The 26,140-nt window shown below is 39.1% G+C and overlaps 1 protein-coding gene and 1 long non-coding RNA gene across 2 annotated transcripts in view; both read right to left on the bottom strand.

Annotated features, from left to right (window-relative positions):
• ZNF804B (zinc finger protein 804B) overlaps window positions 1-26,140 on the bottom strand; it is a 235,386-nt gene that overhangs the window by 97,926 nt on the left and 111,320 nt on the right. The gene's annotated exons all lie outside the window — the stretch shown is intronic.
• LOC144583825 (uncharacterized) lies at window positions 1,802-2,849 on the bottom strand. The gene is made up of 2 exons (XR_013537796.1): window positions 2,736-2,849; window positions 1,802-1,891 (listed from the first exon to the last, which is right to left on the bottom strand). It is a non-coding gene; the product is annotated as an uncharacterized LOC144583825 (long non-coding RNA).

Below are 26,140 nucleotides of genomic sequence, written 5' to 3'. Positions count from 1 at the left end.
TGGAAAGAACCTGCTAACCAGAGTAGACAATATGAGGCTGGGTAGAGAATGGTTTGATGGCATAAAGCAGCTCTCTAGGCTTAAATTGTTTCTCAGTGAGAATTTGGAGAAGTCATTTGGTGGCCTCAGAACTACTTCTGCTAGAAAGACCACTAGCCATGCTGGCTAGCTGGTTCTGAGAGCTGTATTCTAAAACAGAACTTTTCCAAACTCTTGATAGACTTAGAAACAACGCTAAGAAAACTGTTGCTTCTTTTTTTTTCCTGTAACTTTTGCATACTTGCTAATGACAAATTTAGTTGAATGCTAAATATAAAAGCATGCATTCCAATTAAATTATGTAAGGAGAACCCAAAAATAATGATCAAATATGTGGGGAAAAATGAAAAGCCATTAAAACTGATTGCCATGATTTTTAAAAGGTTCTAGCACTTGCTTTTTATATTGATTACAGCAATAAAAATTACAGCATGATGTAATGGAAGGTGGTGGGGGAGTTTAATGCAAAACTGTTATATTTTATGATTTAAAAAACAATTAAAAAGCTATTGGAGTAGGAAAGTAATGATGGTAATTAAAATGCAGAATTTCTTAACTCTAGCTGTGACTAAGAATTTTCTATTTTTGGTAATTCTAATACTCTCCTTTTATGTTGTGCAACCCAAGCTTTATGACCAATGCAGAGTAAAAGCTTTGGCTGCACTGGTCAAAAAGCTTGGGTTGCTCAACATAAAAGATTAATGTTCAAAAAAATATATTGTAAAGGTTGCCTCCTGTTAAACACTAGTAGGTGTGAGGCATTCATGTTAGGACAAATGAAACCACAGAAAAGGCACTCTTATTCACTTTTCCCTTTTTCCCTTGCTTTTCAGAAGGCAGCCTCTTAAAATGAATGATCCTTTGCAATGAATGAGAGGAACATGGATCATTCATCACCATCTGTGTTTTCATCATTCATTGCCTTCATCTCACCCCATTTATGCAATATGACCTCATTTGCTATTCTGACCAATAGTGTTGTGAGGCATATGATGTGGGCTGTTAAGTTGCCAGTCAGAACATCCTGGAGGAGAATGGGGAAAGGTGGGTGGGAAGGAAATCTGGATCTTTTAAGAAACAACTGAAAACATGGATGTCTAGGCAGGCCTTCCCCCCCCCCCCCAGTTAATCCCTGACTTTTCCCCTTGCCTTTTATTATGTTTTTCTTTTTCCATCTTATCGAATTTTTTAATTGTGTACAAATTCCTTATTATTTATATATTGTTCTTGTATTTTGTTTTTTGTGTTGTAAGCCGCCTAGAGTGGTCAAAATGACCAGATAGGTGGGGTTTAAATGGAATAAATAAATAAATATAAATATAAATAAATAAATCTGTAAAATATCCTGCAAGGCAGCAGTGGGAGCTCTTTGCTGTCGGTGGTTCCTGTTGGTATTTATTGCAATCTATTCATTTACAAAAGATGCAGTAATTTAAGTAAGTTAAGGAATGTGTTTGTTCCCTCTTGTGCTCCTCCTTTGCGCAGAGATCTTTCTCAAACTGGCGCAGTCTTTTGCATTGGCATTCTCTTCTCCAGCACTGCGGCTGTGATGGAGTTGGGGTTGTGCAGCTGGGGTTAAGCTTGATGCCTTTGGTGTGTACCCAGTCGAACATTCTTGGGTAAATCTGGAGTACTATACCACAGGAGGACCTCGGGGCACCAGGGGCCCTCCTGTCCTCTCGCTACCCCTGAAGATCTGCACACACATCCTTCCCCTTCTCCTCACTCTCATCACTAATGGTTTCTTCCCTTTTATACTGCCCTTCCTTCCCCTTATAGAATGTTTTCTCCCTTTCTCAGCTCCTGGAACTTTTAGGATTAACACAGCCATGCAAACAGTCCTCACAGTGGGCTCATCCAGTCTTGGATAACGCCTGGCTGAGGGGTGCCAGAGATATCTCTCTGGTTGGCTGGTACTCAAAGGGTCTGTGGAAATCATTGAGGTCAAGATCAACCTTTGCCTCAAGATGATGACCCCCTGCCCACAATCTCACTCATGGTACTATGCAGGCTGCTGTTACCCCTCTCCAAGGACGACAAGTAATTAGGATGATTATAATGAAATATCCAGCCTCATTCAGGACAGACTTGAGAGAGCAGACTTCATGAGGCTCCTCTAGATGAGACTTTTGCCATGTCCATACCTGCCTTATTCACTGATTTTTTTTTAAGAGATCCTATTCTCAAATTCACTCTTTTGTTAAGGCAAGCTGTCAGGGCTATTACAGGAAGAAAGCATTCCTTCAGACACTTGGGTCTCAAGCCATTTAGGGCTTTCTAAGTCAGAACCAGCACCATGCATTTGGCCCAGAAACTGGCAAGCATCAAATTCAGCCCTTTCAAAAATTGTGGTAAGTGACTCAACATTCTGATAGCCACGTTTTACAGCAACAGCATCTTTGGATGACTTTCATGAGTGGCTGCATGGAAAACACATTCTGATAATCCAAACATGAGGTCATTGGAACATGTGTCATTGTGACTAAGGGATATCTTCCCAGATACGCCTATAGCTGGTGCACCAACCACATCTCGGCAAAGCTGAGAAGTGATACACTGCCTCTTACAAAGTTGTAAAAGTTCAGTTTGAGCCATAATAGGCTGTCTATCCAGTTTCCAGGCTCAAGAACCACCCAGTCACAGGATCTCCATCTTCTCGGAATTCAGTCTAGATTACTTATTCAATCCATTAATGCCTCCTGGCACTGGCCAATCAGCTCCACAACCTTATCTGGCCTAGTTAACAAGAGAAAATAGAACATACTGCAGACATCTCACCCTCTTACTGACAATGGGCTCCTCCAGAAGCTACACATAGATGCTAAAGAGAAGAAGCATTTGAATCCAACCATTTAGGGCAGTGTTCTAGAATAGTGGTTCTCCAACTGTGATATCTTATGCATTGCCCATCACTGTCAAAGAACCCAAGTTTGACCAGTGGAAAACCCAATGGTTACAGAAGGATAATCATTGATGTGTAGGCTAGCTAGGAAAAGTTCACATGAGAATAGCAGGAGAGGACAAGAGGACTGAGGGAGAGTGGATGCTTATGAAAACACTGTACCACCTAGACAAGTATTGTGTCGCACCACTGGTATGTGTACCACTATTGGGAACTCTTGTTCTGATACTTTGTCAATCTCCACTGCACTCCTACACAGGTTTACAGAGTCCATGTCCAATGGGTTTAATTCCAGGAACATTATAACACATAGACTGAACAGTTTGGCTCAGTGGATGGGTTTAATACTGGGTTTAGCCTGGTCATTGTACTGGCTAGGGGATTCTGACATTTATCTTTCTAAATAGTAACTTTTTGAACCTTTGATGGAAGCCATCTAAGAAAATGACTTGTGTACCAAAGGAGCTATACATTATTATTTTTTTGGAAACTATCTTTAGTTTTTTTTAAAAAAGGACAGTGATGGTTTTCTGTCTTAAAACAACAACACAACCAAAGTTCATATTTTTAAATTAATACATACCAAAAATGTAAAGCACAGAATCTGATGTATGACACATTTATGTTCTAATAGAAAAACACAGTCAAGGCTCATAGCATATTCTGCTAATAAACTGCTGAAGCAGAAAATGTTCATAAGTTAGCTGACAACAAGAAGGAGCCTCTTAAGGTTTGTAGAGCTGATAAGATTAAAAGGTTCTTCCTGTGTATGGTTGCTAGCAGTATCTTAATAACAAATTCTTTGATTTCCCCCTTTTTATAACGGAAGATGTCCATAGTAATAGCAACTTATGCAGTGGATCAAAACAAAAGCATGCCTCAGTAACCAACAGTTAAAGGCATGTCAGATCCTATTGTTGTGATTGATGGTATCACAAAGATCAAAAAGCAGGCAGATAGCAATGTAAAGTCTCAGTAAGAACCTTACAGTTGTTTTTGATCAGGTATAATATTACCATTTTTTAAAAAAGCAATTTGATACAATGTCACATTTCACATGGTACTAGCGAAGTCTAGGTTACAGTACCAAGACACCTTGCCGTTTAAGGGCTAGTCTAGACATATAGATGCTGATCTGGATCTCCAATTTTTAAAAATTATTATTTTTAAAAATAATAGCCTCCATGATAGACTTTCAAAATCAGGGAGTCAACCTTTGGGAAAAGTGTTTAACCTTCTTAATCATATTACTCCCTTGACACAAATCACCTTTTCAAATTACTGCCAGTTCTGTGTGTGTGTGCAGAAACTGTATCACAGTTCCCCCCACACACACACACACGTTTTACTAATATCTACTACGTGGAGTGAGATGGATGGATGAGTCACACGGGGAATGTCTTATTTGAAGGCCAGCTCATAGCAGAAAACAGTTCAATGGTTTCTCAGTTCTGCAGTCTTCGAATCCATTCCCAGGGGCTGCTAAAACAATGTGAGGTCCTAAGCGCTGATCTCCAGCTCTGTCTGTTTCGGCCCTAACGAAATGAAATGATCTTATCACAAACCATGACATGTCTCCCACCTGTCCTTCTTCTTCGATCAATCACTGATGAAACTGCAAGGAGAGTTTTAAAATAGAGGATACTGCATTTTCCTCTTCCTCTTTCAATATTTTTGACCTGTATGTCCTTCCTTCCTTCCTTCCTTCCTTCCTTCCTTCCTTCCTTCCTTCCTTCCTTCCTTCCTTCCTTCCTTCCTTCCTTCCTTTTTGGTGTTTTTGTTTTTACATTGTTTTAAGGTCTTCTAATACTATTACACATTTCAGAACATTCTAAATGTTTTAATGTATATATGCATGTTACCCCATACACATACTATTTTGTAAGCCATCTTGTATCTCTGGATTGGGAAAAAGGTAGGATGTAAATGAAATAAGTAAATAAATAAACAAACCCAGGAAAAACAATAACATATATTTATAACTTGAGATGGCTATGGGATTCGGCTATGGTCTGTTTTCAAAGACACCTACTTTGATTGAGATTTGAAGAGATGCCTGGAACAGGGCATCCAAATTAGGATTCAGATTCATTGGAATAAAAAACATACCCCTACTAAAAGCGATGCCAACTAGCCCTGTCTATGCTGCATGCACAAAGCATATGCTCTAAATGACCCTGTTCTATTGAAACCATGTCAGCAAAAACTGGGCAGGTTTACATTAGGGATTGGCGTTATTGCAACCTTGCACAGCCCTACTTTTAGCTGCAGAACTTCTATATTGTTAAACCTGTTGTGGAAGAATGGCCCTTTAGCCCAGCAACTGTTCGCTGGCAGAGGGTCACAAAACAGAACACAGAGTGAATCTTGGTAATAAAACAATAAAACTTTATTGCCTTCCAAAGCAGAGAGTCACCAGCACACAGTATAGATGTAAAGCGGGTCTCTTTGAATAACCAGACAATTATTATTTTATAGTTCTAAGTGGAAATTTCCAAAGTAAACAATTGTGCATGCCAGGATGCATAAAATAAAAATAACTGCTGAAAAGAAACACTACAAGGACAGTGCAGCTTTCTCTGATAGGCTGTTTAGACATTTTAAGAAAAGTAACACTTTTATAAACAGTCAAAACTCTTATTTCAGAACTCAGTACAGGGCAGGTTAAATGAATTCAACATACGGCAAGGTGAAAACTATGTATATAGCAAGGGCAATGGTTTTGGGGAGTAGGAAAAAAATTTCTTGTTATCATAGCGACGCCACAAGTAGCTGCTGTCATGTCATGGTGCAGGGGTGAAGGACCTCAGGCTAGGCCTGGAGAAATCTAGATCTAAATCTCCATATAAAACTCTCTGGTTAACCCTAGTCTCTTTCAGTTTGATCTACGGATGGAATTAATGTGAGGCTTATAAAAAAAGTGAAGGAGAATCATGTGTACACCTTGTGCTTCTATTTAAAAGTATGAAATCTTGGGATGCATTCAGATTTTTATTTTCGTATAGAACATTAGAGCTCAAGCAGGGTGGCAGCTTCTTCGTCTTGCATTTAGTGTTAGCAGAAGAAAAACATACGAGTTTCTTGTATCCACAGTATTTATTCAAATACATTTATGTTTAGCTTAGACACAGAAGGGTCTGCTGCACTTTCTCCCCGAGGACACTAAGCTTGTGTCAGAGAGAGATTTTTGAGATTTATGTTGTCATGTCCTTCTTGACAATTTGCTCCCAGTCTTCATTTTACCTCAAAATGATTGGATTTTTTGTTGTTGTTAACAATAGATATATAATCCAACCTCGAGTAATACCCAGTAGGTCAGGCATTTATGTGTGGACTTTATCTGAACTGCACCAGCGAGTCGTACTTATTTATCAAATTTATTCCATAGTATTCCATCAGCTCTTGATTTGCGATGCTTGTTAATGTACATCAGTCAGCATGAGTAGAAGTACATAAAATTCCAGCTGATTATAGCAAGTGAATCATATTTCAGCATAGTGTGTTCCAGTCATACAGGTCTTTAAAATATGATTTTGGCAGAGGTATCCAGCTTTTTAAGAATTAAAAATATCCCTTAGCCCCCCTCTACCTTTTTCTTTCACTGCTTCTTTTTTCCCTTTTCTTCCATTATTATATTTACCCCCACTGATTTTTCTCTCCCTCTAATTCGGCACTCATTCAGCTTGTCTATCTGCTCACTCCCCCTTTCCAACCAGCAATATCCCCCTTTCTTGTAACTGTATGAACATTTCAAGGGCCCTGCAAAGTGAAAGATAACCGGACCTGCCTAGAGGCCTTCTGGAGAAAGAAATAAGTATCACATCCTTGTGAAAGGGGGCTAAGGAAGTCGGGCACCTAACATCTGAACATGGTACTGCAGGCTACAGAGATATTTTAATTAAATAAATGTCCATTTCAAAACTGCAGTGCTGGAGCACCAGCGGAGGATGCTGGCCCGTCCACTGTCACTGATGACATGTTCAAAGAATGTGAGATGCAGAGGTACACAACAGGAAGGAAGAACAGAACCAAAAATGTCCTGAGAGTGGGCAGGGGGTCTTTTGCAAGAATGTGGTGTTTTGTGGGAGGGGTTTCATCCCCTTGGGAACACCCCCACCCCCATTTCTGACACTGACTCTGCTACAACTGAAATCTAGAATTCCCAGTTGGTTCCAACAAAGTTCTGCTCAGGAGCTATTTCACAAAAAAATCTACTGGATGCTACAATCTGTTCTTGCACATGTCCATGTTCTTTTCTCTCTCTCAATCTGCTGCATTTGATGGCTGCATATGTTTTACTATGTTAGATTTCAGGCAAAGAGAGGGTTCTGAGAGCAGTGAGCCATTGCTGTGAGTTAGGAAACTTTCTGTTTCTTTAAAATGTAGTAGAAAGAGGTTGAACAGACAATTGACCTTGTCTAGGCCTTTATCTTACAGGCAACATGTGCTTGCTGAATACTTATCCAGCATTCCGTATGATATCTGTAGATCACTGAAGCTCTGGTATAGATCTGATGCAGCAACAAAGGCAGGAATCCACAAACATCCTAACACTTTGATTTTATTTCCTAAAAAAATAATAATAAGAGATTGCACTACAAAGGAGACGATGATGTCAAGATGAATAGTGCTCGAACTGTCCTTCACATAGTAATCATGAATAATAGTTCCAGAGCGAATCAAGAGTTAAATGTTGCAAGGGCATATTTTTGAATAAATCAATGTAGTGTAGCTGTCTGATTGACAGGGGAAAAAATCCAACAGCTTGTTTTCAAGGGAAAACACTAGCTCTGATGTCTTCCTGAATATATATAAATATATATATATTTAAATGGACCCAGTATTTCTTCAGTGATGACAACTTAGTAAGCTGACGGCTTCATAACAAAGGCAGCTGTAGGTCCAAATATCTGTCACTGAAACAAGGGGATGAAAGCAAATTGAACAGTAGAGTTTCTTTTATAAACTGTTTTTTACATGCAGGTTTGTCAGATAACATCGAAGCAGGAAACACAGTTACTGAAATTCTATTATTAATGATTGAGACACATGGAGGAGTTTGACTTGGGCTGATGACATTATGAGGACAAGCGCATTTGCAAGTGGTTTGGCAGTGTAAATGACATTACCGATTAAGCACGAGGGATGTGAAGAATTCTCACAAAATTATTTTTTTCTTGACAAGACAGGCTTCTCAACTTACCAAGACAGCCTGTTGAGAATTCACTGACCCTCATGAGCTCTCTTCTCTCCAGCATGAGAGGGGGATGGGGGCCAATGTCATTTTCCCATGAAGGTTTCGATAATTTACAAACAGAAATGTGCAAAACAAGTATTTTTTTTCCCTTCTGTGAAGCACAGCACAACTCCTACAGCAAGCAAGAACTCGATTATTGATAGAAATGGCAGACAAAACCCATCCAATGCTTTTAATTCTACAAAGTCCACAGAACAAGGCAGCAGCTGTATACTAATGCTAAGCGATATATAACAATTTGAGCGAAAATCTTTCTCACAAATGTGAGAACTCTCATTATCACCAGCAGAACAATATCTTGCCACCTCATGAGGGGCGAGGGGGGGGGAAATAATTTCTTATTCTCATGCATGGAAGCAAGACAAGCAGTTGCATCTCTATTGATCACATACCTTAAATACAGCAAAGCTACCTCAAATTGTGGGCATCACTTAAACTAGAAAGACTAGCATGTTTTTAGATAAAGAAGCAGGGGGAAAAAAGAAGTACAGGTAACAGCTTTAAACTCCAAGAAGAACTAACAGCACCTCAGTAAGGAGGCACCTCACTCTGCAGTTATACAGTGCTCAAGATCCTATGAGTTACGCTTGTCAGAGCAAAACAATACATCTCAGTGGCAAACTGCCACACATTAAGAAGTTAGTGCAGGCATTCACTGTTGCATGCCAAGCTTTCTGAATCAGCATACAGCAGCAACTTCCTACACTACTTAACTTGTGGCAATGGTGTTAGGATGCCATAAAAACACAGCAGGATTTTGGTCTTTCCAAGAGTTGAATATAAGTGATAAATCTTACAGAAAGGCACAGAATCCTGAGCCCAGAGCCCAAATTTTTCATGTAATGACAGTTTATGGGTCCCAAAGACCAGAATTTACTGGCTATAGTGAAAAAAAAGTGTAATAACATATGAATATGCCATTGTACTAAATTTATATGCAAACTACACAACTTCCCAATTCAAGAAATATACGAAGATTGAAATTAATCTGGCTGTGAGTCCTGGAAAGACCTGGTTTTTTTGCTTCAAAGACCACCACCACCACCACCACCACCAACAACAACAACAACAACAACAACAACAATATGTACAACATTGCAATTTAATCACTTACTTCAAAATTCTACAATTGAAGATTGGATGACAACAGGCCACACATTTTTAATAATAAAATACCATTAAAAGGGCAATGAACCCAGTAATTACCAACCAATTACATGCCTTCAAACGATGTCCAAGCTCCGCACAGGAGTACATGCAAAGATCAATATACAATTATTTAATTAAAAACTCTCTATATCCAACTGAAAAGAAAGGGAAGTTTACAAAGTCAAGAAGCATGAAAGATCAGCTGCTTACTGATAATACGATACTAAAGAATGCAAAAATACAAAAAACATATCTTGACATGGCCTGGATTGATGATTGACTCATTTCCACATAGCTGGATTAACACCTGCCTAAAAATTTTGGGAAGAGAAGACTCCCTGGAAAAGACCCTGATGTTAGGAACGTGTGAGGGCAAGAGGAGAAGAGGATGAGATGGTTAGACAGTGTCACCAAAGCTACCAACATGAATTTGACCCAACTCCGGGAGGCAGTGGAAGACAGGAGGGCCTGGCGTGCTTTGGTCCATGAGGTCATGAAGAGTCGGACACGACTAAATGACTAAACAACAACAACACAAAAATTCTGGGGATTAGTAAAAAAAAATACAGAAGTTCCTTAAAAAACATGGGAAAATGGAAAATTGTCTTAATGGTGTGTGGTTAACAAATTGGGGAAGTCAGCATCAAAAGAGGAATATTTCAAGGAGATGCTTTGTTACCACTGTTCTTTAACATCTCATTAATGCCCATGTCAATAATTTTAAATAAAACTGAATTGGGCTGCCATATTGCAGAAGAAGCAGGAAAAAAAATCAATAATCTCTTATACAGTACATGGATGACCTAAAACAATATGCAAAAAGTTCCACAGAGATGGAATCAATGCTAAACACAGTGCAAATATTTAGTGAAAATATCCAAATGAAATCTGGAATTGACAAATGTGCAGGTCTGTCTATACAATTTATTTTATTTTATTTTATTTATTCTATTTATATCCCGCCTATCTGGTCATTGCGACCACTCTAGGAAGCTTACAACACAAAATACGAGAATAAATATAAAAAAGGAATTATTACACAATTAGGCAATTCTTCAAGATGGGGAACAAACGAAAAATAAACCACAATAGAGAAAGGAGGGGAGAGAATCAGGAATTAACTGGAGGGAAGGCCTGCCTAAACATCCACGTTTTTAATTGGTTTTTGAAAATACCCCGTGCAAATCTCCGGAGGCAGATTGTTCCAGAGGCGAGGAGCCACCGCCGAGAAGGCCCAGTTTCTTGTTTTTTCCTTCCGTGCCTCCCTCAGCGTCAGGTTTCTCAGCCTCACCTCCTGACTCACTCGAGTGACATGGGTAGAGCTATATGGGTATACAACATGGCAAAATCCAAAACTAGATGGGATAGAGTTAAAAATTGTGATATTATTAAACTACTATCAGGTAATGGAAATTATAAATACGGTGGAATACTAGAAACAGACAACATCCCGCATACAAAAGTTAAACTGACAGAAAAGAAATACCTCAAAAGACTGTGGGAAATCCTAAAATCATAATTAAACAATGGGAATACAATCAACACCATAAATACCTAGGCAGTTCCAGTAATTAGGTATCCAGCTGGAATAATAGATTGGATCCCAAATGATTTAGAAGAACTGGATCAAAAAACATGGAAATGAATGAACATGCATCACACACTACACCCAAAAAGTAATATGGACTGATTATATTTACCATGAAAAATTGGGGGCTGTGGATTACTGCGAATACAGCAGGCAGTAGAAGAGGAAAAACGAAGCCTAAATGACTGTATCAGTACAAGTAGAGAAAAATTACTTAAGGAGGTGAAAATGGAGAATATTTTGAAAACAACAGAAACAAAGGCTCAATATAAGAAGCAACAATTTGAAAAAAATTAAAAGGCTGGAAAAATAAAACACTACATGGACAACACCTGAGAAATATTGATGGAAAGCATGATCAAATTTAACGTGTGCATGTCTAAAAATGGGATCTTTTAAGAAAGAAAATTAAGAAAGATTTTTGCTGCGCAACAACAAGCACTCCAAACTAACATGATGAAAGGTAACTGCTAAAAGCAAATGTCAACTCTGCAGAAAAAAAGATGAAACTGCATCACTCCTCATCTATGAATGTCCAAAGATTGCACAAAGAGATTTAAAAAATTAAACATGAGAGAGTGGCAAAATTAGTGCACTAGTCATTATGCACATATATATATATAACTTGCCAGCCTTCAAAAATCCATGGGAACATCAGGGAGAGAAGGTGTCAGAAAATGATAACGTCAAGATCTTGTGGGATTTCTGGATCCAAACTGATAGACACCTTCAACATAACACACCAGATATAGTAGGACTAGAATGAAGAAATGTCTGGATCATTGACATTGTAATTCCAGGGGATGCCAGAACTGAAGATTTTTAAAATGGAAAAATTAGCAAAATACAGAGATCTGGCAATTGAAACATATTGCTTGTGGATGAAACATGCTTCAGTGGCCCCCATAGTCATCAGGACTTAGGGAAAAATATCAAGAAATTTCACATATTATAAGCAGCTGCAGATCTCAGAAACAACACAAAAACAGCTACAAAAATGTTACAAAAATGGCAATATTAGGAACAGCATATATACTTCACCAGTATTTAACAGATACTTAGGTTTTTGGTTAAAACTTGTATCTGTTACATCAGTGGTCCTCAACGTTGGGCCTCCAGATATTATCTGAACTACAACTCCCAGAAGCCTTCACCACCATCTCTGTTGGCCAGGATTTCTGGGATTTGAAGTCCAAGAACATCTGGAGGCCCAAGGTTGGGGATCACTGTGTTACATAATACTAATCAATGTTTTTTATAATTTTGATTGACATATTTCTGGTATTTCTGAATAATAAGAATAAGAACTGTGCACCATTGTGTCAATTCTGATTTATGGCAACCCTTTTTTTTCTTCTGGGTTGCCCTGGGACTGTGCAGTTTGTCCAAATCTACACAGGCTGGCTCTTCTCCCAGAAGGCACAGTTGGGGAAATCAAACTTCCAACCTAAACCACTGACCTGTCCAGCCACCAAAGATGCTCAAAGATGCTCAAAGAACTTGAATGTGTAAAGGAACCTAAGATACCACCACATTTTTGTCTTTATTTGGTTTTGTTTGTGTATTTGTTTTTACCTATAAGAAACTTGATGTTTACAAATTCCAGCGTTGAACTGAGTTGAACCTGACTTTCTGGATGAATAATTTGTCACTGATTTCATGTATTCTGAATATCCTGCCATTTGGGATTCAAAAGAAAAATAGGTCAAATGCGTTTAAGAATGCATCTGTTGAAATAAAATATGTTCAGCAATAAGTTATGCTTCCCCCGCATATAAAGAATCTGGGAAAGGGGCAGAACAGGCTTGTAAGTGAACATATGTGGAGATGTGTTGGACTTGGAACAGATTGCTATGTCTCTCCTTAGTTTCCTCCTGGCTGACTCATCTGGGCTGTGTCAGATTTCAGTGGCAAAGGCTGCTGTTGCCAAAGTGGTCTCCTAATTAGTTGCCAAGGAGTCCCAACTGAAGCATGAAAGCTAGCGGTTTCTGTGGCTGTGAGGAGAGCACAGATTTGTACACAAACACTAGACAGATGAGCTTGCAAGACTCAGCTTTCTCTGCTCTCCCCCTTGGTAGTAGGTATTTGCTGACAGATGCCAACTGGGGCACAACATCCTAGGGTGATGATGGGAGTGCCCATGGCTACTACCAGTGTTTGCTGAAACCTTTATTTTCCCAGCCCTATTGTAGTCAATGGAAAGGAATGAATTAAGTCTGCTCCAGCACTGGTGTAGTTACAGCCTACAAGGGAAAATTATGTTAGGTCCTGCAGGCATCCTTCAGTCTCAAGATACTATGGTAACGTGCTCTGAATAGAGGTCTTGGAACAGCGTCTAGTGTGGCTGAGAAGGCCAATTTGAGAGTGACAATCCCTTCCACACTGAAGACAAATACAATCTGTCCTGTGTCCAGCTCCCTGATTTTGCTGCTTTCAGGACTACCTCTTTGCCTCAGCCTGCTGAACAAGTATCTCTTCAAATTGGGAGAGGCCATGATGCACTGCCTGCCTCCAGGCTGAACACTCAGATGTCAAGGTTTCCCATCTGTTGAGGTCCATTGCTAAGGTGTTCAGATCCCGCTTGCAGATCTCCTTTTATCACAGCTGTGGTCTCCCTCTGGGGCACTTTCTATGCACTAATACAGGATATCTTTTGGAATCTGGCTGTCAGCCATTCTCACAACATGCCCAAGACAATGCAGATGTCACTATGCTCCCTTAGGTCAATAACTAGATTTAACACGATGCAGTCGTTTTCTCTCCCCCCATCTATCTATCTATCTATCTATCTATCTATCTATCTATCTATCTATCTATCTATCTATCTATCTATCTATCTATCTATCTATCTATCTATCTATCTATCTATCTATCTATCTATCTATCTATCTATCTATCTATCTATCTATCTATCTATCTATCTATCATCTCTCTCTCTCTCTCTCTCTCTCTTTCTCTCTTAATGTTATATTTCCGTTTTCTTGTCTCATTTTGTCTCTGTATTCTGAATTTAATTTATCTATAACAAAAAGGCAAACACAGGGAAGAGGAAGAAGTAATACCCATTAGATTCCTACTTTGCTGTAATGTGGTAATGTGACAAGTAAGAGACTGTACATATATTTTCAAGTTTTGTATGTCAAACCTTTTTGCCATGATATGGCTGATATTTGAGCATAGCTCACACAGTATATGATAACTGATAGACAGCTAATACTGTTATTAAAAATATGGATATTTGTTTTGGTAATGGTAAATTCTTTTCTCTGGGAAAGGAATTAGAAAACAGGAAATTAAGTATTGCACACTGCACAAAAAATTTAAGCTGCAGTGAAATCAAATGAAACTCTTCATTGCTGTTCTAACGTAGCATGAAAAATAGTGTTAATGAATTTGTATTCAGAATTAATTATGTACAAAAACTCACATGTGGAAGTTTTACAAAACAATTCAACTCTCTAGACATATTTTATCTATGACTAATTCAATGCAAAAAGGAGAGATTATAATATTCAGAAATCAGAACTACATGAATTGTATTTTGCATCTTCTCACATGTATCTGCACATTTGCCTAAGCTCACAAACCCCTGCATATATGGAGGCGACAATCCACACCATGCCTGGAAAGTGTCAAGCCCTCAATGAAGGAGACCTAGTTTCAAATTTCCTCTTAGTCGTGGAAACTCACTGGTGATGACAATGCTAAAGCCACTCTAATATTTATGTCAGCCTTGCTATAAGTCAGTTGCTATGCTATGGCAAATAACAAAAACAGAATAATACAAAGCATTTTGTAGGTAATTTGGTCTTGAATGGAGAATGAAGAGGCATTAACTTTACAAAAGACCTGCTCCTCATTTATACATAGATTCAGCCACCTGCCTTTTGGATTTTTTTTTTTGAGAGATGCTATGGAGTCTGTCATAATGAGCACCTTCAAATTTACTATTACACCACTATGCCCAACCATGAATGGTAGAAGAAAAGAAACATAACAGTTCCTGTTCCTGGGGCCAAGGGATGTAGCTGTATCTTTTCCTTGTGTCTTCAATCTAATGCAAGATATCCCTAAAAATAACAATTCACTACTCAGTTTGAAAATACAAAGAACCTGAGAGAAACCTTGGTGGGCGAACTACACAAGGCGCAGAGGAGGAAGGTGCATTTTTCCTTTTCTTGTTCTCCCCTTACTGCTTGCCCTTTGCTACTTAGGTAAAGTTTCCCCTTGACAATTTTGTCCAGTTGTGTCTGACTCTGACATCTCCGTTTCCAACCCATAGAGCTAGCGTTTATCCATAGACAATCCTCCGTGGTCACGTGGCCAGCGTGACTAGACACTGAACGCCGTTTACCTTCCCACCAAGGTGGTACCTATTTATCTACTCACATTTTTGCATTTTGCATGCTTTTGAACTGCTAGGTTGGTGGGAGCTGGGACAAGCGATGGGGGCTCACTCTGTTGCATGGATTCAATCTTACGACTTCAGGTCTTCAGACCTTGCAGCACAGAGTCTTCAGCTGTTTAACCAGCAGCGCCACCATGTCCTACTTAACAGGCTACCAAATAAATCCTGCACTGAAGGTTAAATAATATGTGTAATGTTAATGTGATATATAACTCGATCCTGAGCTGCATTTTTAGGAGGAGAAATATAACTACAAACTCTCAAACATATTTATTGTGGTTTACAATGAAACATTTTATTCCTTACATTAAAAAAATAGGAATGTCTTGACATTACTATTTTCAAACAGGAGAGAAAAGACTGTCAGATGCTTCAACAGTTTGGTCTTATCGGCCATATCGTGTTTAGCAGCCTTGGACTTCTTTTAAATAACAATTGTTTTATGTGCTGACTTGGTGTCTGAGAAAGCAGCTACTCTTTTATTCTTATTTTGAAAAAAAGAAAAGCAGTTCAAACGCAAGATGCTGTGAGATGAGATGGCTTTAAGGCATAAGTACAAACTGCATGGACGAAAAAGATATGTAAGCATGTAAACATTATAAAATGCCTGCTTATCGAGAACAATTTATTTTATATACTGCTCTTTTTCCTGAACAAAGTGAAACATGATGCCCTTGAAATAGCAGGCTGGTCAATGTATAATACAGAAAAGTAATTGAAAGTGAGGCTTTGGTAGTCCAGCATTTGTGCACAAATAAACAAGCTACAATTTGTAGCCTCTACAAACAAAATACCCCCCAGTGCAAAATTGTCAAGCTCCCCATAATAGTTTAAATTAAAGAAGCAGGTGATTGGAGCAGCCCTTTTCCCGACACACCAGTAGATACGCAAACATAAAACTTTATTATTTGTACTTTCCTTTCTGCCCATATGATGTTCAGAATAAACAATATAATTAGCACATCATCAGAAACATCCACAAATACAAAAAAGCAAATAACAAAGCTATAAATCAATCAATAAAATGAAGGAAGAGGGGATTCAAATATTTGTTGGTTGGTTGGGTTTATTTTTTAAAAAGTCTTCACCTGAAGGTGGAGCACAGATGAAGAAGGAGATAATCTAGCTCTGAGTTTAGAGAAGTTTCTTTTCTGGAATGCTAGGTCCAGAATCCCCAACCAGCAGGATGGAGTTTTAGGGCTTCCAGTCTGAAATTTAAGAAGCTGTAGTCCAGAAAGCAGTATTTCCAAGCTCTGACTAAACCTACACCAGGGAATTCAATATTCAAGGCACTGCTATCCACAATATCCCTTGACACTAAATGTGTCTCTGGAGACAATACTTTATACAAGAGGGGTGCAGCAGCTCATCTTTAAGACAGGATGGTTTCTTCTGGGAGAAAAAGGTGCTTGAAACAGTCTGTTCCCAAGCCATGAATGAAGGCCCTAGGAGAACTGGGTGCATAGTGGGAGATGTGTTTGTTGCACAATTATTTGTGGTAGGAAGAATCATCATCCATGATCATGATTTGTGTGAATCATGGTTGAGAATCAGGTTGTAGAATATGATTAAACAGAAAAAGGTAGCCACATTTTTTTCCACTGTGTGTAATTATAGTGTGCTTAGAGAGATCTCTAAGGAATCCCTTACACAAATAGCACTGATTCATATGCAAAACATGCCCAATTAGTTAGCAATTATGTAGTTTACTACAGTTTTGAATAAATTATGTCTAGAGCTAAACTTATGGGTTTTTTTGGAAATTAACCATTCTATAAATGACTTTCCAACTCAGAACTTACGGTCTTTGTAGTGTTATCTGTTTAATCCCGACAATCATTACTCAGGATGCAATAAATAAATAAATAACCAATAAACGATACGAGGTCTCAGACTTGAGTCCATCGAAACGTATGCCAAATAAAAAAGTTTTAGTTTTTAAGATGCCTCAAGAGTCTTCATTGTTTTATCTATCTATCTATCTATCTATCTATCTATCTATCTATCTATCTATCTATCTATCTATCTATCTATCTATCTATCTATCTATCTATCTATCTATCTATCTATCTATCTATCTATCTATCTATCTATCTATTTATTTATTTATTTATTTATTTATTTATATACCACCCACACTACCCAAAGGTCTCTGGGCGGCTTAAAACAATTAAAATACAATACAATTTTGAACAATTAAAATACAATTAAAATATATATAAAAATTGCCATCGGACCCACAGCTAATATTATTTTAATTAAAAGCCTTCTGGAACAGGAAGGTTTTCACCTGGTGCCGACATCATGGCTAGTTTGGACAAAGCAACAGGGCCTGAATATGTTTAAAAGCTTTTACTCAATGTGCTTGCATTCTTCTGTCTTACTAAAATATGCACTGCTATAGAACAACTGTAATTTTGGAGACACATCTCCCTCGCAGTAATTTTACGTAGGGGTGGATGTAGGACTGAGACATTTGAAGATGATCAATTTCAAACCCTCCCCCATGCTGAAAAGCATGGGTATAGAAACCCTTGATTTAGCATAGTCTCTAGTTCACTGTAGTGGCCAATTCTGGTAATACACTTTGGAAACGTGTATTTCTGAGGGTTTTTTATTTAATATTTTCATGCAGCGGATAAGTTAAACTGTGGGTACTGATCCTGAGGATATGGAGGTCCTGCTGTATAAACAATATAGCCACATGTCTCCCATAATTGAGTACTAGGGCCTGAAACACTCCATGATAGCTCGCATTAAAATATAATAGTTTCTAAGGTGCCATTTTTTCTTTGGGCGAAACAAATGTTTTTGTTTATTTTGCTTCATTTCTTTGGATTTTGCCTGATACGCTTGCACAGACTAACATGGCTGCCTCTTCTAAATCTTCACAGCAAGTGGCTGAAACCTGTGGACATTGTTTACAGATAATAATGCTGCAAAATCCATACACTGACACTTGGTAACCCTAGTCTGAGGGAACAGATGGTAAAGGCTAAACTATAAGCATGGAGGGGGGGAAGAATCTTCAATGGGTCATGGCCTAGTTGAAGTGGATCTTAGTTTCCCTGAGAGAAACGGAGCCCTGTGTTTTCTTGAAATCTTGTTCCAACTGAGTATGAATTAAGAGAGCATGAACTGTGCAGAAATAGGCTGTGCTGAAAGGAAATGTGACTTTAAAAAATGCATCAAAACTCCAAAGCTTTCCTCACAAACTGAAAGTCACCGCACACTTTTCTCCAAGACATATGAGCAGAATAGCTAATTCAACAAGCGACATTTCAGTTTCTGACCATTTAATTTACACAGCCATTGTCAGCACTAAGAAATGCTGATAAAAGGAGGAGTGAATTAGCATATTTAATATCTCATTTGGGTATTTATCCATACAGCACAGATTTATGTCACTTGCTAAACTTGTTTTTTTCACTGCTAGCAACAAAAGCAGTTGCTGCTACCTTCTTATTATCCCCGGGAGTCTTCACTAGCTAATTGCACTCATGAGTATTTAGAATTATTATTCTCATGAAGGTTTCTCTCAATAGCCAGAGCATCGAAGCAAACATACTGTTGCTACATTATCACTCTCATGAATATTCCTACAGGAGGTTTTAATGGATTTTTAATCCTTATCTGATTATCAGTATTATTTGGGATATTGTAAAAGATAGCAAATTATACTTAAATAAGAACTATCCTTCCTCCCCCTCCCCGTTGCACTGCCATATTAACACTTCCTTGCGGTTCTGACTTTACAGAATGTATTGCAGGAAGAATTCTGTAGGACGCAGTTATGAGCAAGTGGAGAGGAAACTGGATAGGAATCTGCAACTAGCATCAGAGGGAACAGAGAAGGAGAAAGTTCTCTCTTGTGTTGAAGTCTATATTAGCTTAATGATCGCTGTCCTCATGATCAGGTTATGATGTTCTGATGCCTTTGGCAAAGGACAAGACACCTCTTTCCAGACAGACGGCCAACTGGACAGGCCATGGAATTTCACTTCAGTATTACTTGGGAGAAAGTGCCTTTCGCAGTACCTGAAGGAAGACAGTACCTGAAGCTGAGCTTTGCTCTTCAACAGAGAAGTATGGCTACGTGGCTGCCGTTCTCACTGGCATCTTCTATCTGAGGCTGTTGATTCATTCTGCCAACTGTCGAGGTATTTTGGGGAGTGGGCCAAGTTAGCAGAAAGCTACATTATATCAGCACAATTTGTGCACAAGGCACACACTACTGCAATACAGTGCATCCATCTCTGTACATCAAAATAATACATAGGACTTTCCCTTGCCTCTGTTGACAACCATGTCAACCACACAAATTGCTAGGGCTTCCGCCATCGAGAAATCAGCATTTTGTGATTCACAAAGATCAGGCTGCAAACTAGCCACAAGATTTCCAAAAATTGCACAATATACCAACTACTAGTTTCAAATACAGACTTCCCTTTAGTTTTTTTTTATTAACTTTCTCCTCTAGGTGTGCCATCCATTTAGCAAACATAGTGCCAGCTCTTGTTTTAAGGTATGTGGTTAAATAAAGTTCAATGGAGGTTCTTGTGAGAAGAGAAGGTAGTTCAGGATAGGAAAAGAAATGAACCTATTAAGATGGAGTCACAAATGATGAACCCATTGTTTGCTCTGTAAATGAAAACATAAGAATATGAACATGCTCATGTCTTCCTTTGGTACAAATGCCAATTTTTCCTTTTGGTACAACTGGAGAATATTTTTCAATCCTCTATCTTTCAGTGTTTGTAGAGTGTTTCCCAGTCCACAGACTTTGGTTTCAATACATTTATTTTGTTCCCTCGTCACGTACTTAGCTGAGAACGAAATAATTTTCTGTCCCCTGTAGCTGTAAAGTGAACTCTATGGCCAAGATCCACCGGATACATCAATACCCAGTGCCTGTGGAATCAGGATTTTCTTTCCCTCCCCTTTTTCTTCCAGGTCTCCATGGTGACAAAAAGAGTTAATTAGCCTCCACAAGCCAGTTTTTAGGGTAAATACCAGGCTGCAGAAGTAAAAAGGATTGTCAATATATGGAGGAGCAAGGATTCAATGAGAATCATGGATCCTGGCCTTAAAATTAATGTCTTACATGAACTCCATATAATAAAATAGACTACTGTGATCATAGGTTTAAACATGCAAGAATTTCATTAACTTCATTGGTGTCTGAGGTGTAGGTCTAAAACGGTGACAGAAGCGTCCAGCACAAACACCACATGTGGTCGTGGACCTAATTTTATGTGGTTCTCAGAAGAATCTGGCATTTTGGACTCTGGGGGCTCACTCTTGGTCTCTAAACATCCTCTCTGAGCATCACTAGCTCATCTCCCTCATGCTTCTGCACAAGGATGGGGCACTAAAGAGAAACGGCTACTTTCTATTTCTGTAAGCCACCTATGGTTGACCCCTAGCTTTATTCAGCTTCTGCCCCTGGCTATATGCATCTTCGGTTTTGCTTTCCCATACAGCACAGCCCCCACCCCATTGGCTTTTAATGTGGCTCAGTGGCCCTTCTCAAGAAAAAAATGTTCCTCAACTCAAAATATAAGTGGATCCTATCCTCCAAAGAACAACCAGAAATTTGCAGCAAACATTCTATTGCCCATATCTAAAGAAAAGACTACAGTGGTACCTTGCTAAATGACAACCCTGCTAAACAACGAATCCGCATAACGGTGCCTTTTTGCGATCGCTGTAGTGATTCGCAAAACAGTCATTCCTATGGGGGATTTTCGCTGGACGTCGATTAGGTCCGTGATTTGTGAACCATTTGTTCACAAGATGACGATTTTTCCGGCTCCGCAAAATGGCTGACCTGTGTTTTCCGGAACCATGCTTCGCAGGGCAGCCATTTTTACAGCTGATCGGCGCTCGCAAAATGGCTTCCCTATGAGCGATCTTCGCTGGACGACAAGGTATTTTCCCCATTGGAAAGGATTAAACCGAGTTTCAATGCATTCCAATGGGGAAAGGGTTTTCGCATGACGACAATTTCGCTAAAAAAGCGATTTTCATGGGATGGATTATCGTCGTCATGCGGGGCACCACTGTATAGCCTTTTATGAGGGTATGTTACATTACCATGGTGATTGGGTTGATGGGCATTATAGTGAACACTATCGAGAGCGCCAGGTTAGAGAAGATTAGAGTTGGCCTTATAATGGGTTTGATGAGCAAATAAATAATCCACAACGTTTATGTGAAGTATTCTATGACCACTAGTGCTCATCTTCCCCTTCAATGTCCTGTCTCTCGCCAGAAACAGGTTTGATAGATAATCTTGTCATTAGAGTTGAATGCGATTAGTGTTGAAGAGATGCTACTTCAGGAAGACTTTTGTATTTGAAAAAAAATCAGATTTCTTGTGTGCTTAAGTCCTGAAGACAAGTGACAAAACAATGCAGAACTACCTTGTAACCTCTGAGTAGTGAAAGACACTTCCATGGTAGCGCTGACATAACATCAGTCATTCATGGCTTCCCCCAGCTATTGATGAGATTTTTATAATGTCAATTTTTGTTCAATAGGTATATCTTTGGACGTCTTCACAGCACACAAGAAGCTGAATATGTCTGTTCTCTATGTACTTGGTAGCCTGAAAAAAGGGTGCCATGTCTTTCTTGCTGGACACACACACACACACAAGCCACTTGGTGGTGTCTTCCTTTTGTGCTAGAAGCAAGAATGCTCACGGGGGTGGAGTGGAAAATCATCAACAGGCTGTGAAAATTTTTTCATACTCAGAGGGAAGCATTACTTTTGAGCAAAGGGCCACATTGCCATGGGAGGAATCTGTCGGTGGATGTGGATGTTGGTGGCAGACAGGGCTGAAGCTGATGGGGAGGTTCACAATCTACAGTGGTCAAGACTACTCTTCTCTGCAGCCCTCCCTCCTGTTTTTCCTATACTTGTTCCTCATCTCTTTCCTCACTGTAGCCAACCAGCTTTTTCTTCTTCCACCACACTTTCTCTCTCCTGTTCCCGGCACCTGAATCGGCTGGACCCATACTCTGAAAGCACCCTGGTCTTCTTCCTAATGGTTGCTTCCTCCCTACCCATGTGAGAAAATGGGATCCAGCTGTCTATGTGCTTTCAAAGGACTCTGCTGCTACCTCTGATGAAGCTGGGACACTGCAGTTCCTTCACCCTAGGCATAACCAACGCCAAGCTGAGCTGCGCCTCTGCAGAGTTGCGAGACTCCTTCCTTTATTCATTTTTATCATGCTTGTAGGAGGATAGGGAGGGAAATGGACAGCTATAACAGACATGTGCTTGTGCTTACAGAATGCATGTTGTATTTACGAGTGCACATCACATAAAGTGTATTTCAAATAAAGAACATACGCAGTGTAAACCAGAATGGATTAGATTACCTTTCGTGAAACCTTTCATAGGAATGGATCAAGACAGCAGATTAAAGACGGGGATGCTATTCTCTGCCTTCCTCTTTAGAAAAGACAGAAGTACCATCAGCTTCCAGTCATGTAATCTTGTCTTTTCGGGTTGAAATCAAATGACCTATTGTAGCAGCACTATAATAAACCATACACTTAACACTCACAATTTCCATTTCATCTGCTGAGCATAAGAGCATAGGGTGGAATTTACAGAGACCTGAAACAAAAGGCAGCCTCCTTGCTATAATTTTTAGAAAAGCTGAGCAGACTAGAAATGTAAATCTACTATCAGGGGTACCAATTATACGCTAAGAATATTATCTTCTGTGTGGACTCAAAGACATAGGAAGTAATGGGCAAACAGAACAAAAACACAGAAATGAAACATCTGGTTTTCATAGCATAAATTGGATGACACATGCCACAAGAGATTTCATGGATCGTAATAATTCATCATAACTAATGAATTTTAAAAGGAAAATGCCTAGACTTTTTTTGTTTACATCATGAGTTTAAAAAACAATTTTATAATGTTTTTTAAAATGTATTTGAACTTATGAGCAACACCATGTCAATTGAAATTGCAGACTCCCAATCTCACCCTTTCCATTATTTTTATTTTTGTATGTTATTAAATTAAAAAGAGAGCAAAAGAGAGAATCAGTGTACAGGAAAGGGATGCATAATTCAAAGCCGTCAACATGAAAAAATAAATAAAATAAAAGTACATTGTAAATGTGCCATATCTCAAAATTATATTTAATTGGAATGTTCCATAATCATAAAGGATTCTGGAACTTCTGGAATTTCTTCATGAAGCAAGAAGGCTTTAATTCCCATTTTCATCTCAGTTAATAATTCATCTTTACCATCAGTCTACTAAGTTGCTCTGCAGCTCCTTCTGCCTCCTCTCTCTGGACAGAAGAACCTGGAAACTGGGCTATGAAATTAGTTTCTGAGGACAAGAGAGACTGCATAAAAGCATGCACAGGCCTTTAATCTGTTCCATCTTTCTGCAGATTATAATTGTAAGACACTTCGGAAGCCAATATTGGTTGAAAATAGAAGTTGAATCCAGACTTGGAGTAAGTAGGCATCCTTCAGTCTCAAGATACTATGGTAACATGCTCTGAATAGAGATCTTGGAACAGCATCTAATGTGGCTGAGGAGGCCCGTTTGAGACTGACAATCCCTTCTACACTGAACACAAATACAATCTGTCCCCTGTCCAGCTCCCTGATTTTGTTGGTTTCAGGGCTGCCTCTTTGCTTCGGCCTGCTGAACAAGTGTCTCGTCAAATTAGGAGGGGTCATGCTACACCGCCTCCCTCCAGGCTGAACGTTCAGATGTTAAGGTTTCTCATCTGTTGAGGTCCATTCCTAAGGCCTTCAGATCCTGCTTGCAGATCTCCTTGTATCACAGTTGTAGTCTCCCTCTGGGATGCGTTTCCTGCACTAATTCCCCACACAGGAGATCTTTTGGAATCTGACCATTCTCATGATATCCCCAAGCCAATGTAGACATTGCTGTTTGAGTAATGTACTGTATTACTTAGACTTAGACTTAGAGTAGAGCCATTGAAAGTAACAGGATGTTAAGTAATTGTAGCAAGCCTTATGGATTTCAGTGGGTCTACCTAAGTATGATCACTGCAGAGGGAGACAGCAGCCACAAAATTAAAAGATGCTTGCTTTTTGGGAGGAAAGCGATGACAAACCTTGACAGCATCCTAAAAAGCAGAGACATCACCTTGCCAATGAAAGTCCGCAAAGTCGAAGCTATGGTTTTTCCTGTAGTGATGTATGGAAGTGAGAGCTGGACCATAAAAAAAGCTGACCGACGAAGAATTGATGCTTTTGAATTGTGGTGTTGGAGGAGACTCTTGAGAGTCCCCTGGACTGCAAGGAGAACAAACCTATCAATTCTAAAGGAAATCAACCCTGAGTGCTCACTGGAAGGACAGATCCTGAAGCTGAGGCTCCAGTACTTTGGCCATCTGATGAGAAGAGAAGACTCCTTTGAAAAGATCTTGATGTTGGGAAGGTGTGAAGGCAAGAGGAGAAGGGGACGACAGAGGATGAGATGGTTGGACAGCATCATCGAAGCGACCAACATGAATTTGACCTGTGGAAGGCAGTGGAAGACAGGAGGGCCTGGCGTGCTCTGGTCCATTGGGTCACGAAGAGTCAGACACGACTAAACGACTAAACAATAACAACACCTCAGTATGACTAAGTATGGAGTTGATCCAATATTATTATCATACTATTAGTTTTAAAATTTGTATGCTTATTCCACCCTTATTTCACCACAAATCTATTTACAGCAATAAGATCTATAAAATCAAAGCCACAAAAAGGTTAAATAAAGAGCTGTCCGGAAATACCACCACTGTAAAATAAAATTCAAATGAAAGTTCATGGTAAACAGAAGAGCAAGCTATGTTCCACTGAATTCAGAGGAACTTGTTTCTGTATACCTTATTCATTCATTCATTTATTCATTCTTGAATCAAGAGGATGACAAATGAAGAATTACTAAAACAAATAAATAAAGACCTAGAATTCATAAATCCCACAAAATAGAGAAAGCTAGAATACTTCAGCCGTGTAATGAGAAATGAAAAGTACACATTGCTACAACTGATCCTTCAAGGTAAAATTATTGAGAAAAGAAGTAAAGGAAGAATTTGTTGGTTAAAGCACCCTGGAAATTGTTTTGGATATCACATCCAAAGTCAGTACAGTCATGATGATATTAGCAGAGCAGCAGAGAAAAGGAGGAACATTATTACTTTGATAAACTAGTCTATATTCAAGGAAAAGATCCTGAGCAACATACAAGCAAAGCATGAAAATACCAACCAACCAACCAACCAACCAACCAACCAACCAATCGATCAATCGATCAATCAATCAATCGATCAATCAATCGATCGATCAATCAGTATTTTAAAATCCAATGAATCTCCTGGTTTGAATAAAAATTTCTTAACTAGACCCTGGAAGCAAAGCAATGTTGGTGGAGGACTGAGATAAGGTGGTAGGGAATTTTGTAGAGTGGGAGCTGATAGGTTAAATGTTCCACAACAAATGTTCTCCAAACCAGGCCCATGCGGAGCCCCACTACTTCTGTATGTTGAGATCAGGCTTTAATTGGCCAGCCCAACAAACAGAGGATATCTTCCAAAAGGTGGAATCCCTTCACCTAGGGATTGTCCTCCAGTCTCCAGTACGTATCATGTTAGGCTGAGAAAGTCCCCTGCTTGAAAACTAGAGAATTGCAGTTATAGAACACAGCCATTACTGAGCTAAGTAGACAATTCATATGTGTTATTTTGAAGTAGCTTCCTAAAGGGAAATTGGTTACAAGTGTATGAATATA

This window comes from Pogona vitticeps, chromosome 6 (genome assembly GCF_051106095.1).
Source record: "Pogona vitticeps strain Pit_001003342236 chromosome 6, PviZW2.1, whole genome shotgun sequence".
Classification (NCBI taxonomy): domain Eukaryota; kingdom Metazoa; phylum Chordata; class Lepidosauria; order Squamata; family Agamidae; genus Pogona; species Pogona vitticeps.
Note: the sequence above shows the minus strand (reverse complement) of the source record. Positions and strands in the feature narration are given on the sequence as shown.